We start from the raw sequence: 16,650 nt of genomic DNA, 5'->3' as shown, positions 1-16,650 counted from the left end.
ACCCGCCTCCTAGGTATCCATAACGTACGCGACATATGTCGCGCAACCCTACTGGAGGTAGCGCCTAGCTCTCACTGCTGAACATACTGTGGGTCCATGCTGTGGCCTTTCACCGTGGATCACTAACTCTCCCCCACTCGGGGTCCTGATCCGCACTAGCTGCTGTGCGCAATCTATCACCGCCCCATTAGGGCTCAACCAATCCATGCTTATAATCACCTTGTTCCCCCGCAACGGGATGTGTCAAATCCCCCAAAACCACGAATGGCGGAAACGTTCAAGGGTGGAGGACGTCATGTACAGTATCACAACAGTGTAATATAATAAACAAGCAACAACATCATCCATTGCATTATAAGTAATGTTTTAATACATGTGTGTTCTTTCATTGTAGTAAGACAGCAAAAATATACAATCAAAATAAAAGACGAGACTTTTCTGCTCCGTCTTCTCAAAACCTGGCCATCGTACCTGTCTACTGTTGACCTGAGAATACAAGTTATTTTGAAAGAGAGTATCAGCTATAAAGCTGGTGAATTCATAAGTATTTAAGTGTCATTGTCTTGCTTACTAAAAGCTGTTTTAAAAGTCATGTAAACCTTTAAATGAAAATGACGATGTAAGTATGAAAACCCTAGAAAATCCCTTATTTTCTATAAGTATGAATTGTAGTCTTCTACCAAGACCCGAATGTTTTGTTATGACAATGTAGTCTTCTACCAAGACCCGAATGTTTTGTTATGACAATGTAGTCTTCTACCAAGACCCGAATGTTTTGTAAGTAAAATGATAGTTTTCCTTTAATTGTTTAGTACTAAAGTACTTAGTCTAACTCATCGTTTATGTGAAAGTATCACAAAATAAAGTAAATAGGAAAATGTACTACTGTAAGTGTTGTCACTGGGTACTAGGACTAACACAACATCGCATTAAGCGAAATATGTAACCTAATGAACATCCGAAGATTGTCCACTTGTCCTCTGTAGCAGCAGCAGGTGGGTGGAGGGGTTAGCCCCGGTTATCGATCTACCTAGTATAAGTAGTAACCTTAGACCTCCGTAGATGGTCATCGACCACTGGTGCTAATCAGTGGGGTTCGGAATGGTAAGTCCCGCCGAGATATCCCATTGAACCGGGATAGGAAAGATAATTTACACAATAAGTACTAATAAATCATCCTCGTAGTTCTAAGTACAAGTATCTAGGTAGGTGAATACAAGATAATGCACCTATGTAAAAGTGTTCCTGTATGGTATTCATGTATGTGTGTTCATGTAACAGGTAAGTATATGTAAACATATTCATGTATCAGGTAAGCATCTGTATATGTACTCATGTATCAGGTAATGTACTAGTATAGACTCATGAACGAACTGACTCTTGTGTGATTCCTTGTAATAGAAGTAATGTTTGATATCTTCAAATTATCCCTATGATAATTTACTGAAATATAATTGGTTGATCATGTAGGTTTATACACTCTTACTACTCAAGGGTGTGGGAAACTGAAGGAAAGGTGTAAACTATAACATCGATACATATATAAGAATATAAGTGTATATGCATAGTTTAGTTCGAGAATGTAAAATGGTTTTGTAAGACATCTTATTGGTTTTGAACAATAATTAACAATGACTTGATGTCATTTTAATAAACATTTCAAAGGTAAAACATTTGATAACAATGTATTTTTAAGATTTAAAACCATTTCATGCATCACATTTTGTAGCATGTGAAATCTGTTAAATGACAAACACAGTTATAAAATACATATCAATGATTCAATAACATGTTTGTTTCTACTTGTATTCCCCCCCCCCCCATTAAAGCATTTAAAATCATTTAAAACATTGATTAGGGGTATGAACTCACCTGTAGTTGGTGATTGGGATGAACTAAACAGTATAGGATTGCTAGGTGTCAAGCGAGGACTTGTACACACACTACGATCCTAATGAACATATAATCACACATATATGCACTCAATTAGTCTCAAATCACTAACTGATAATGTTAAGACATCCTAGACATAATAAACACTTCATATAAGTGTTTTAAGCCCTAAGGATTGCATCTAAGCTATTGTGGGACAAGGCACTTGTGTTTAGGGTTCCAAAGGACCCCATATATGAGTTTACTCCCCATATACCATCACACATGGAGTTTACGGTTGTAAACTCTTGATTTTACGGCCGTAAACTCCCAATCATGGGGGTATTGTGTGTTTTGAAGTCCCAAATTATTCCTAAAATTATTCCAACTTGGTGGTTAAGTCCTTGGAAGGGTTTAAGGCCTAGAAACACTCCTTAGAGGAGTTTACGGCCCCAAGGCCATTTCCTTTGGTGTTTATGGCCGTAAACTCCCTTGGAATGGTGTTTTTGTTGTTTTCAAGTCTCTTGCATATGAAGGATAGGTTCTAAACATTTGTTTAAAGCTAATGAGGACCCTAGGCACACTTTGGTGCCCTTGTTTGGTGTTTACGGCCTAGGAGCATTACCAGGGCCGTAAACTCACTTCAAGAGGTGATTTTGATGTGTTTTTGTCCTTCAATTAAGTGGGAACAATTCCTAGTAAATGTCCAATGCTTTAGGTGCCTTAAAAGCACCATTTGGAGATTGAATTTGGAGTTTACGGCCTAAGAAACTCTTGGGCCGTGAACTCCCAAACTTGGGTGGTTTTTGCTTGATTTCATGTCCTTAACACACTTATAAATGAGTCTAAGGCAGTAGCATAACACAAGGGTCAGTCTCGGCTTTGTTTCGGGAGTTTACCGCCCAAGAACACCTTGGGGAGTAAACTCCTAAATCTAGTGATTTAGCCTTCTAAATCATGTTATAACTACATATAAAGCTTTCTAACACTACTAGAAAGAGGTAATCATGATTTGGGATAAAAACCCGAAGATCCGTGAGAGAGAAAATGGCTTTTCTCTAGTTGGAAATGTGAATAATGAATGAATTTGGTTCAGAATTCTATTTATAGTCCTGAGATATTTTTGGCAGAAAATATTTTTATTCCTGAAATGATCTCTAATATAATAGAGTGTTGGAATAACAGTGTTGCACAAAACCCTAGTGCACCCACTCTCCTGATATTTCCTGAAGTGTAAACCCTGAATTACTCAAACTTACGCGAAAAAGTCTGAAAATTAACTGTGACTGCTATAACTTCTATTGAAGTGATATAGTTTGTACAGAATGGAAATTTCGGGTTGTCACAGGATGGGAACCAAATCCACCAAATAGCGCTCCTCAAATAACCTTAGAATACAATCCCTGAACACTGTTGATGCTCGCATCGATCGATCATCGGAAATTTCTACCTCTAAAGGGCAACCCAACATGCCTGAAGACTCAGTAAACCTCTTGCTAAGCGCAAGGGAAACAAATGACCGGGTGGCACCCGAGTCAAACAACACCTGAACTAGGATACCGTTCACATGGAACGATCATAACGCATAAACACAGGGCACATATCAATAACATAACATCATATAAAATAAAATAGAGGGAAAGAATCATACCCTTCACCACATCGGGTGCGGCGCGTGCCTCCTTTGTAGTCAGCTGAAACACCTGGCTCCTCACCACTGGAGCCTCTGCCTTGCCCTGCCGGCCATCAGTAATCCGCAGGGTAGCTGGAGCTGGCGCCTTTACTGGCGCTGATGCTGTCAACTGGGGGCAATTGGCCTTCTTGTGGCCCCTATGGTTGCAGTGGAAACACAAAAACTCAGACGTCTGTATCACAGGTGCAGGGGCGGTACAATCCCGGCTGAAGTGCCCTGACTTGCCGCACTTGAAGCAGCCTGACGATCCCATCTTGTACGCTCCCTCGTGCGCCCTGCCGCATTTCTTGCAGCGGCCCCGCCCCTGTTGGCCTTTCAGCACCGCATCCGATCCCTTGGGCTTCTTCCCCGAAGCCCCCATAACATACCCCTCTTCCGCCTTCCTCTTCCGGATGTGCTCCAGATCTAGCTTCCTCTCCCTTGCCCTGGCAATCATAGAGTCCAGGGTAGGGCAAGCTGAAAAACTGACATGCTCCCGAATATCAGCTCGTAGCATGTCATGATAGTGGGTCCTCCTCGTATCCTCATCACCTGCGTACTGGGGCACCAACAACGCCCTCTCCCGGAACTTGGTGGTGATCTTCGCCACATTCTCCGTCATCTGTCTTATATCCAAGAACTCCCTGGCCAGCTACTGAAGCTCAACAGCCGGTGCGAACTCTGCCCTAAACCTGGTCGCGAAGTCCGACCAATTCATAGCCTCGACAGCCGAGGCTCCCAACGAGTCACCCACGGACTCCCACCAATCCTTAGCTCGATCTTGTAAACACCCTGTTGCGAACCTCACCTTCAACCCCTCAGGGCAGAAGCTAATCATCTGTGCAGACTCAATGTCTGCAATCCATCGTCTGGCAGCTATGGGGTCCTTCGCCCCGTGAAAATCTGGCGCACCACTGCCCCGGAAGTCCTTGAAGGACAGTGTGCGAGATCCCTACTGGCGAGATGCCATGTCGCTCCTGAATGCCCTGAGGTGATCCTCCATCAACTCCAATATCCCTTCCTTGATCGACCCGAATATAATGGGGGTCGACTCAAGGATGCCTCTGGTGATCTCTGACGCGATGAACTCGCGTAGCCCCTCATCTACTGGCTCGGAACCTGATCCCGAACCCGATCCCTCTCCTGAACTGCCAACTGTTGGCCTCGAGCGTAGTACCACCATTCTGAAATACATAAATAATAATTGTTAGCGATACTGATACCTCTGGAGGGATCACACCTACTACAAGTTCCCTGGTCTTATCTTGGCTTTCCTCGGTTCGGGTACGGATCCTCTGTTTTTAGTAGTACGGGCCCATACTACCTTCCACATCTATTCGTACCTTCTCCAGGGACTGCCTTGACTCCTCCAGGTCCCTTTCACTACTGCTAATCACTGTTATACTCATCCTAGGCTTGCCCCAGGAAAATCTCTAACTCCACCCTACCTGGTCCTCAGCTGCTGAAGGCCTCCTTGTAATGCCAATTAGTCATTACCTGAATACCATCACATGCGGTGAGGCTCAGATAATCTTTCGAGTAACAGACTCGGCTCTACACGGTTAGACTCGGACAAGAGCTGCAAAGTAGGGCCAAATCCAGCACTTTAAGATTATTCAACCCTGATCACATGTGACGTGAAGTATTCATCTAATGTCTAACTCGCATCACTCAGAGTCCCACGAAGCATAAAGCAAGCAGCATTCAGACAAAAGGAAACAATCTCAAGCAAATCCGTCCTCATAGAGAAAAGCTGAACTAGCATACAATGCTAAACTCATACTATCAGGCATAACCCTAACAGGCTATCCTACTGCTATCTATTCAATTCTAGCATGCAATTTTCATACACTGAGCACATAAAGCAGGCACATAAGGCATCACTCCTAGAACCTTAGTCCTATTCTAGCATGTTGTTCTACCGAAACTGATAAACATAACATAAGCTGGTATGGGTACTTTGGGGAATACTTACTTGAGCTCGGCCGGTCGCGCACATCACATACTTCGTTCCTTCTTAAAACTCTTTACTTAGCTTTTCAGAAAATATTTTCTTCTTTAAAATCTTTTAATCCCTCAATTTGAGTTCAGACACCCCTGAAGGTGTGTCCGAATCCCTTAAACTAGGGCTCTGATACCAACTTGTAACGTCCCAAAAATACGAGCCAAAAATTTCATTTTTTAAAACATATACTTAGCAAAAGATTAGAAATAAATCATTCACCGAACATGTCCTTTCATAAAAGATATCGCGTGCCTAGAAAAACATTTTATAAAACATAATAATGTCAGAGAACAAATCCCCAAGAAGATCTCATAGTGCGGAATACAAAGCATGTATGTGATGTGCCGCTACCGCGCCAGCTCCTTCCCCTTCGAAGAAGAGGTACCTGAAACCAAAACTAAAAACTGTAAGCACGAAGCTTAGTGAGTTTCCCCCACTGTACCACATACCATATAATCACATAACATACATATATTGTCGGGCATATCTGGGTGCCCGACCTACCCCTCCGGTCCTCTCGACCGGATACTGCCTAGCATATCTGGGTGTTGGCCTCCCCTTCGGTCCTCACGACCGGATACTGACTAGCATATCTGGGTGCTGATCTCCCCTTCGGTCCTTATGATCGGATACTGCCTAGCATATCTGGGTGCTGGCCTCCCTTTCGGTCCTTATAACCGGATATTGGGGACTATTTCACCCCCTACTGCTACCACATAACACATATCAAATAACATCATAGCATACTAGCACATAAACATAACACAGGTAGTAGCAACCCTAGATGAATATCACAGAGACAATCATCTATCATACAACTCCTACTGGTGGGACGGCATTGTGGCTGGAGACCCACCGCTACCGGAAGGTAACTCACCTCAAAGTAGTTGTTGGTCTGCGTGGGAACTGACTGTCTTCTGCTGCTGCTGCTGCCCCGGAAATCCTCCGACTATAACTCCCACAAAACACTCAGTCAAATACTGCTAACCGACCTCATGGTAAAATGACCATTTACCCTTAACCAAGCCAAGAGTCAAAGTCAAAGTCAACTTTCAGTTGACTCGACTCGCCGAGTCGGCTTGCCAACTCGCCGAGTCCCTATCCATTCGATTGACCATAATCCCGTCTCTACTCGTCGAGTTAGGCATTGACTCGACGAGTTTTCCTTCTAAACCAAAGTCCAATAGTCCTTCATCCTACTCACCGAGTTGTATGAACAACTTGTCGAGTTCATCTTCATCCGAAGAACATTCTATGCTGAGACTCGCCGAGTTGTATGAACAACTCGCTGAGTCTGTTCTTGAGACAAGAAGATTGCCTTGAACTCGCCGAGTCAGGGCATTGACTCACCGAGTTTCTCCATGAGTGAGTCTGGCTTCCGAACCACTGAGTCACACCCCATGACTCACTACTCCACTTAGCAAACACGAAAAAGGGGAAAACTCGGGGACTCGCAACTCAACTCCCGGAGTCCGATAAACAACTCGCCGAGTCTACCACATGCAACTATTATATACTCGATTTTGCTTGGATCCAGCTCATTCCATACGTAGATCTAGGTTCTTAGGGCTTGATTAACACGTAAAGTTTCCAACTTTACGTGTAGATAAACACCAATGAAGGTTTTAGGGCTCAAAATGCACTAAAATAGTAGATCTAGGGCTTTCATGCAATATGGCTTCATAAAGGCAGTGGATCCGAGCTCCTGGAGCTCAATCATGCCTAGATCTATAGGTTAATCAGCTTATCACAAACCCTAATTCATATCCAAGCTTGGGAAATGGCTCAAGAAGGACTTTAATGGAGCTATAAGGGACTATAAGCATGGAAATAGAGGGAAACTGAGTTATACCTCAAGGGGATCACTGAAATAACACCAAGATGTCTGGCCTCCTTCTTCTCTTCTTGATCTACTCTTCTTTTCTCTCAAAATCTTCAAGAAAACACACCAGAGCACTTCAATCTCACAAGGAACAAGGGTTGGACGATATAGGGAGCTCTGAGGGTGAAGGGGCGAGGTTGGGGCGCATAAGGTTGGATTAAATAGGGTGCAAACTCTTGGAATTTAGGGTTCCGTCAGACAGCGGGGACTCGCCGAGTCCAGAATATGGACTCGCCGAGTCGCCAACTTAAACGTGTTCCATATCCCGTCTCTACTCGGCGAGTCGGGCCTACAACTCGCCGAGTCCAAGGCTAAAAATGCAAAATACTTAGATAAATTTCACATACCAGGAACCAGGTGCTACAGGTGTCCACTCTCACCCACCGCTTCCTTGACTGGTGGAGGGTTGTTAGCTTAACGGGTAGAATAGGACATTAATTCTCATTAAAAAGTCTAATGATAATTATAAAAAAGTAACTAAATTTTCTTCTAAATTCCCAATCTTAGTTACTTTAGGAAAAATGTGAATTTGATGCTAACCCATGAAATTACACATTGCACCTTATTGGTCGTTAGTGGAGCATGTGTGGTTAACCGGCACACTAATATGTGACTAATGAAGGATGAAATGGGTAGCTCATAGGTTATCATAGATTAATGGAGCGTGTGTGGTTAACCAACACACTGATTGGGTGATAAATGACTTCGAGGGTACCAAGCTAATATGCATGGTTATTCACACCTTGTTTATGATCCTCGTATCCCAGTCAAAAACTTGAAGGGAATAATCAAGATTAAACATGCCATTGAAAAGTTCAATGAGTCTCAAAAGATCTAGGAATTTCATCTAAAACTTAATTCGTTTAAAATTTTGTTTTCGTGGTGGAATTGGTAAATCGTCATTTACCTACTAACAAATAATTTACAATTGGATTACGGCATCCCTCTTCCGAATTGTGAAATATTGTGTTGGGTCCTAGCCTTAATATTTCATTTGGGTGTTATATCAAGGATTAAATAAACTAACTTGAATTTCTCCCTTTTAGAGATGTATAGTTTTGACAACTATGGTCTTCCCGAATCCTCCACCTCCTCTAATTATTCTCCCTGACCCATGTGTTCATCGACTGGAAAAGTTCAAGGTCACTCAAGCTATATTGGCATGCAAACACAAAGATGGAAAGTCCATATGTGCTCACGTCTTGGAGATGAAGTTGCATATTGACAGGCTGGGAATGTTGGGTGTCGTTTTCTCGAGAAATTTGGATGTTGACTTGGTTCTTTAATCATTTCCAAAGTCGTATGGTAAGTTTTTTTAAAGACTATTATATGACAGATCACAACGTGACCCTTATCGATCTTACATATTTGCTAATTGCTACTGAATCAACCATGATTTGGTGCACTGGTCAAGCAAATTTGAATGAAAGATCTGCATCCAAATTTTCCATGGACCCTAACAATGGAAAAGGAGATAGTCCAGAAATGGTTTCTTCTCCTAAGGGAGAGAAATCGGCCATGGTCGAAAAGTTTAATCATAAGAGAAACGCAGAGTCTGACATAATCCCATGCGCCATTTGAAAGAGTCTGTTTGTTTCTATTTCGAAGAAAAGGGGCATTGGATGCGAAGCTGTCGTATCTACCTGAAGGATCGCAATGATGGTAGAGTCAAAATGTATGACTCTGTTTCAGGTAAGTCCACTATCTAACTCTATTAAGTTCCTATTTATAAATTCTTCATAAACGATGTGATAAGATTGCATTTTGATGGTTTGTAGGATTGAAGAAAAGAAGGGAAGCTTAATGGAAGAGTGAGCTAAATCTGGTTGCTAAGAGATGGATCGCATGGTTCGATGATCAGATTTTTGAGCCGCTGTTTAGGAGTTATGATAGATTGCTTAGGGATATTTAGTAACATAGTTTTCATTTGTAATTGCGTTATAAGGACAAGTTTTTTTTTTTGCATTTTTATAAATAAAGAAAAATTTTGATTCTATCTTATTTTATGATATCCTTGCAATGGTATTTGTGAAAATTCGTGTTTATATTTCTATTAATAGCAATATTGAATATGGATTTGATTCTTACTACATAAATCCTCTTAGTGTGTACGGATCATGCCGATGCCTTCCCATGGTTCTCGCTAGTACCTGAAACACCCAACACAACAACTATAAGCATAAATGCTTAGTGAGTTCCCCAAAATACCACATACAACACATACGCCTTTCCAGGCCATAACTCTGTGGGACCTTCCGATCCAAGTGTCTCAGGGGACTTCCGTCCCAAATCCCGGTAGACCTTCCGGTCCTACCCGTATTGACCTTCCGGTCCGTAACCTCCTGACCTTCCGGTCCTTTTCATACATAGCATACATAACACATATCAACATATATACCACATCTAAGACCTTCTGGTCACACATAGGTACCCTTCCAGGTACAGTATAGTGAGAAGACTCACCTCGGCTATCTCGGATAATCTCGCACACGTATCAACTGATCTAGCCTCTGCCTAAACACATAGACAATTATCTCAAATCAATAATGGCTCTCCAGGCTAGACTAGTCTCTTCCATGATCCCTAAGAAGGCTAAAAGACCATTTTACCCTTCAAATGGTCTACAAGTTCGATCGTTGACCAAACCCTAAAAGTCAACAAAAGTCAACGGTCAAACTTTGACTCGACTCGTCGAGTGCACATGGGCGACTCGGCGAGTCCAAGCGGGTCCTTTGAGTCCTTCTAGCATCTATTGGCTCGTCGAGTCATCCTTCCACTCGACGGGTTCCTCCTGTCACGAATCGCGGGGCAACCCCGACTTGACTCGTCGAGTCCACTTATGAACTCGGTGAGTTGACTCCATGATCACACTCAAATGACCTTTTGAGGTTAGATCTGTTTCTCTAATCCATAGATCTGACCTTTCCAAGCATAATAATCACGTAAAGGTCAAATGTTGGTACACATGCAACACCCCTAAAGCTTCTTTTGGGGAAATAACTACTAAAAGGCCAGCCTAAGTTCATTTCCTCCATTAAACCACATAAAGCAGGTTGGCTAAGGCTCTCTGGACCTCAAAAGGTTTGGATCCAGAGTCTATCACTCAATGGGATAACATAAGCATCAAATCTAGCCAATAAAGGGTATATAAAACCCTAGAATTCAAGGATCTCATATTAAACAGAAAAAGGGATCGATTTCTACCTCAAAGTTGCAGATTCAAGCTGGAAACCCACATAATAGAAATCCCCTCGACCTCCTCTTTCTGGAAACACTTTCTCATTGGCTAAACCACACCAAAAATGATCAAAATAGCTCAATCTCTCTCACAACTCGCTCAAACTCTTTAGGGTTTCTCTCTCAAGTCTGGTAGTCGCAAATGGAGGACATAAAGGCCTTTAAATAGGGCACAAACCCCAAGAATTAGGGTTTCACTCCACAACGCGGACTCGTCGAGTCCACCCTCGCCAACTCGTCGAGTCCGCTCATTAATCTAGTCAGCAATTGCGGTCCTACTCGACGAGTCTACGACTCAACTCGTCGAGTCCCTCTCTTTTACTCAAAAATAAATAATCAAACACAATACCTAAAAATCCGAATGTTACACACCGGGCCGGGATTGTTGTTGTGAGAAGGAAGTCGGTGAGACATTTCTGGACATGTTATGGGTGACCTTTGGAGGTTCAACTGTGGAGTCAGGAGTTGACTTAGTGCCTAGTATTGAAAAGGGATATGAGAAACGAAGTTGGGGCTTACGAATATGATGTCTGGGGACACTTATGAATGAGTATGGTTTTCCCTTGTGTCTGAGGGCAGAGTGTTAAGGATACTTTGTTCGGATGGGTTCTGATAGCGGTTTAGTAGACGAGACCTAGTGAGGTGTGGACCCTTCCATTTCTTGGTGCGTGATTCAGATCTTTTAGCATGTTGGTATGAGTGAGTGGTATCCGATTGTTGGATTCGGTCTTGTGAGAATCAGAGTATCAGTGGGTTATCAGGGGTAACATTTGAGGAGCGAATATCATGGTGATCGCTTGAGTAGGCGGTTTGGCGGCGAGTTAGGCCACTAGAGTTTCCAGATATTGGGAGATAGTATATTGGCGGCCGAAGAGTTGGTTTAGTTTTAGGACTTGGGAGTTTCTGTGTGGTTTCAGGTGTCCATTGAGAAAGATATCGGTGTAGTATGAGATCATTCCGGTGGTGTCTTTCATGTTGATGAACTTTGTGTCACACCCCAAAACCGGAACGACGGAAACGTTCTGGGGTGGATGACGTCATGTCAAGTATCACAACACATGCATTATAGTAATCAAAGTACAACAAAACATTGCATTAATAGTAATAGTTTTACATGGTTTACATTACAATATATCAAAGTAATACAAGTAAAATAATATAGGTGCATCTTGGTACTAAACTGTCTTCATCATAAGCTCCGGGGATGTACCTGTCTAATGCTGACATGAGAATACAAGTCATTTGAAAAGCGAGTATCAGCATTTTTACAAATGCTGGTGAGTTCATAAGTATTTAGTGTCATTTTATTCAAATAACTTTAACAAACGTGGTAGTTTTAGAGTATCCAATAAATTAGAGTCTTTTCCAGAAAATCCTATATTTTCTTTAATAAATGCAGTCTTCTACCAAGACTGGACGGAGTTATGTGGTAAAAAGTAGTTTTCCCTTAATCGCTATCATTATCAAAATACAAAATTTGATTATTAAAGAAAGCAAGAGAAATCAGGGAAAATAACATATGACTCAGCAGTGAAGACTGCTGACTAAGGCAAAAGGACTCATAGACTCCAGGAGAGTATCGAACAAATGACATGTCTGGCTCAGTCTAACAAAGGGAGACACAAACCCCAGACGGTACCAAATGAAAGGTGTGGCTAGCAAGGTCTAGAAACAGAGACTACATACCCCAGACAATATCAAATGAAAGACACAGCTAGTAAGGTCTAAAACAAGGAATACAGACCCCATACAGTATCAAATGAAAGATACAGCTAGCAAGGTCTAAAACAAGGAATACAGACCCCAGACAGTATCAAATGAAAGATACAGCTAGCAAGGTCTAAAACAAGGAATACAGACCCCAGACAGTATCAAATAAAAGATACAGCTAGCAAGGTCTAAAAACAGTGTGACTCTGAGAGTGGGTTTTCAACATACAATGTAAAGTACAGTGTGAAATACCGTTACCTTAAGGCCATGAATTATAAGGTAACCTGGGATACTCGTAACCATACTAACCGACACTAGAGTACCTGACGCCCTACAAGCGTCAATATAAATATGACATTTGTCACCCCTTGGCTTGGTAGGCCGTGGACTGTAGCTAGCAGTCAGGGTGCGGGGGTGTCAATCCCGTATAGATCTATACACACAATGTCCGCTCTCCCTACAGGAGACTCTGGTTACCAACTAGACGACAGAGAAGGCCTTGTCCCGAAGATGCATCCCAAATAGTGGGTAGTAGGTTTCCAATATAAGTGTTGAACTAGAGGTAGAGACTCATAACTGAAATGACTAATGTAAACCTATATGTCTATGCTTGCATACATAATATATAACTAATGAATCAAACGACCTTCGGACGGCCATCCGATCCCACCAGACCACATCTCAACGAAGAAAAGGAAATAGGGCGGACAAGCCTTCCTAAGTCCTTCAATCATCATTTATATGCATCTATACAAGCACAAACATACATCTAACTACGTCTGAGTGTTTAACAAGTGGAAACGTATCGTGAAGTATAACCGAATCGTGATGTATAAGCGAATCATGAGGTATAACCGAACAGTGTGGAATAACCGAATCGTGAAGTGTGAACGAACAGTGTGGAATAACCGAATCATGAAGTGTAAACAAACAGTGTGGAATAACCGAATCGTGAAGTGTAAACGAACAGTGTGAATAACCGAATCGTAAAGTATAAATGAACAGTGTGAATAACCGAATCGTAAAGTATAAGCGTTACCAAATATAAGTGTATCACGAAGTGGAAACGTTATCAAGTAGGAGTTTAAACTAAGTAAAAGCGAAGCAGCGATATCTAACAAGTAAGAGTATACGGCATGAAAGAGAACTTTGATGAAAACCTTGGAAAAACCTTTATACTTAAGAAAATCACAACTTGGTATTCTTTGGTAAAATAAGTTTGAAAACCTTTAGAAATTCTTTGGAAACCTTTCATAAACCAATAAAACAGTATAAGTAAGAGTTTCGAACAAGTGAAAACATTTTAGAAAACCATTTATAGTATCCTACTCGGTAAAACAGTTTACAGTTTGGTAAATCCTTATGCATGCGGGTTATCAATCACATGTGATTGATATGATAACTGGCATGTTTAACTTGTATCCCCCCCTATAAAACATGTAAAAACATTTAAAAGGTTCATTCAGGGGTATGAACTCACCTGACGTAAGTGGATCCGACGAAGGTGCCGGTTGGGTGCTCGGTGTCAAGTAAAGGCTTGAACACACTTAGTGACCTATTTAACATATGATAACATATGTTCACATAGAATTAGCACATTTAATACTAATTAAACAAGTATACGCTTCCTAAGTGCGAAAACACTTTTAATTAAGCATTAGGGGTGTCCCGGGTAACATCTAAGGGTGTGAATGACTAGGATAAGGAGTTTACTCTTCAAGAGTAAACTCTTTGGAGAGATTTCGGCCTTAAACACCCCATACCCATGAGTTTACGGCCGTAAAATCATGGATGAGGCCGTTAAGTGTTAAATGGCCTACTACAATTTAAGGGATGATGCTAGGTTTTGTTCTTGGGCATTAGAAAGGGACTAATGCAACATATGGGTTATTTGATGAGTTCACGGCAGTAAACTTTGAGTTTACGGCCGTAAACTCTCACCCACACAATCATAAATTGTTTTGAAGGCCAAAGGTAAAGCATAATTGGTTCTACTCATTTTTACAAGTCAAGGGGTGAGTTTGGGGCACCTTTTAACCCCTTTGTAGGAGTTTACGACCCAGGTACCCTTTCATGAGGGGTTTACGGCCGTGAACTCCTTATAGAGTTGTTTTAATTAAGTTTAAGGTCCCTAACTGTTGGTGGTTGATTCTAGAATTTAATTCAAGGCCATTGGTGTGTTTAAGGGCATTTTTAACACACAAATATGAGTTTACTCCCCATAAAGAGGAGTTTACGGCCCAAGCATATTCTTGGGCAGTAAACTCATGTTTACTCTCCAAATTGCTAGTTCAAGGTGTTCTAAATCCGATTCCATAAGCCTACAAGTCATATCTAAGCCTTAGGGACAATTTGGAGGGGGTTTGGGGCTTAAAAACCCCATTAAATGGTGTTCACGGTCCAATAGTGTTCTTGGGCCGTAAACACATGATTTTGTCCCTATTTTATGTTTTAAACTCGAATTTGTAGGCTAGATAAGCTATATAACAAGTTAGGATAGTTTACCTACTCGTTTGGGGCTCGAAACGGACGATTTTTGGCTCGGGAAAAAGTTGTAGAGAGAGAGTTTAGAGAGAGAGTAAAAAGGTGGAAATGGAGTTCACTCTCCCTTATATAGGGGTTGGAGTTGAAGCTCAGTGGAAATCTACCCAATACTGCCGTTAAACGGGGCTTTTGGTCGCACCCGATTTAGTGGTCGTAATAAAATTTAACTTTTTCCAAAATAATATGGAAATGTAATTTACATGCTTTTACTTTATTTTATTACGACAAATAACGACATAGGATATAAATAAATAAAACACTTATTTATTTTACGACCTCAAATTAATGGAACTTTTATAACGTGGGATATTCCGTTAACGGAAACGGGGTAATGTAATGGAATAAACCTTGGGTTGTCACACTTTGTGTGGTTACGGAGTGATTTCGTGGGCGAAATCTAATTCAAGTGGGGGAGAATTGTAACATCCGGATTTTCAGAGGTATTATGGTGTAGGTTAATCTTGTGATTAAAGGAGAGACTCAACGAGTTGAGGGTCCAACTCGCCGAGTCGAGTCGGGTTTCTCCCGTGGATTTAATGAGTGGACTCGATGAGTCTGAGGAGGGACTCGTTGAGTAGGTGCTGGGCAGAGAAAACCTATTCTCCGGGGTTTGGGACCTTTAAAGGCACTTATAGCCTCCTTGGCCCCTTCCCAACAGTGTCTTGGTCCCTTGAAAGAAACCCTAGAGTTATTTATGAGCTAGAGAGGAAAGAGGCTTCTTGGAGGTCATTTATTTGAGAAGAAGATCAAGGGAGTTGCAAGGATCTCATAGGAGAGTTGGCGGATCAATCTCATCTTCATTTCAACCTTCAGATCTGGTACAACTCTTACCTCCCTTGTGTTTGAGTAGATTTCCTTGGTTGTAAAATTGGGCTTGTATCCATATTTATGGGGTTTTGGGTGCATCCAAACCCTTTTTCGAATCAATTGTAGATCTGAACCTTGTGAGGTCTAGAGATCCAGAAAGTAGGCAGCCATGAGTGAGTAACCCTGGAGCTTTGAAGCTATGGAGCTTCAATGGAGTCAAAATGGTGTATAGAGCAAAATACACCATGCATGAGCCTCAAGTTTAGACCTTTGCATGACTTTTGGGTAATAGGAGGTTAGATCTATGAGTTTGGGTTGCAGATCTGACCTCAAATGGCTGAATGAGAAATATGTGGGAGCCAACTCGCCGAGTCCATGGGTGACTCGACGAGTCATAGCGGGTTTGACTGAGTAGTCTTAACCCAGTGTTGGCTCGCCAAGTTGGGAGTCAACTCGACGAGCTGAGTGAGTCCTAGGTAGAGTTTATTTGATGCGAGGGGACTCGACGAGTCGCATGGGTGCACTCAACGAGTAGGGTCAAATGTGGACTGTTGACTTGAGCTTGACTTCTATTGACTTTGGGGTTTTGGTCGACATAAGTAATAGAGGCCTTGGAAGGGTAAAATGGTCTTTTACCCACTTTTAGAGAGTTAGAAAGAGAAGGAACCGCCTTCGATTATCTGAGTCGTGAAAAAGAGTTATTATAAGAGATATTCATCCTATGTGTTAGGCGGTGGCGAGTTCGAGATTCAAGTGTGAGGATAGCTGCTTTCTGCTTGCCAGGTGAGTCTTCTCACTATACTTTACCTAGAGTGGTAATTAGAGTTATGTGACAAAGTATTTTGAATGCTATTTATGTGATGTGATGCACTGCATTATTTCTATGTGACTTTTGATGTGTGTGTGTTCCAGAGTTTACAG

Source organism: Lactuca serriola, chromosome 8 (genome assembly GCF_051521515.1).
Source record: "Lactuca serriola cultivar US96UC23 chromosome 8, Lser_US96UC23_V15, whole genome shotgun sequence".
Classification (NCBI taxonomy): domain Eukaryota; kingdom Viridiplantae; phylum Streptophyta; class Magnoliopsida; order Asterales; family Asteraceae; genus Lactuca; species Lactuca serriola.
Note: the sequence above shows the minus strand (reverse complement) of the source record.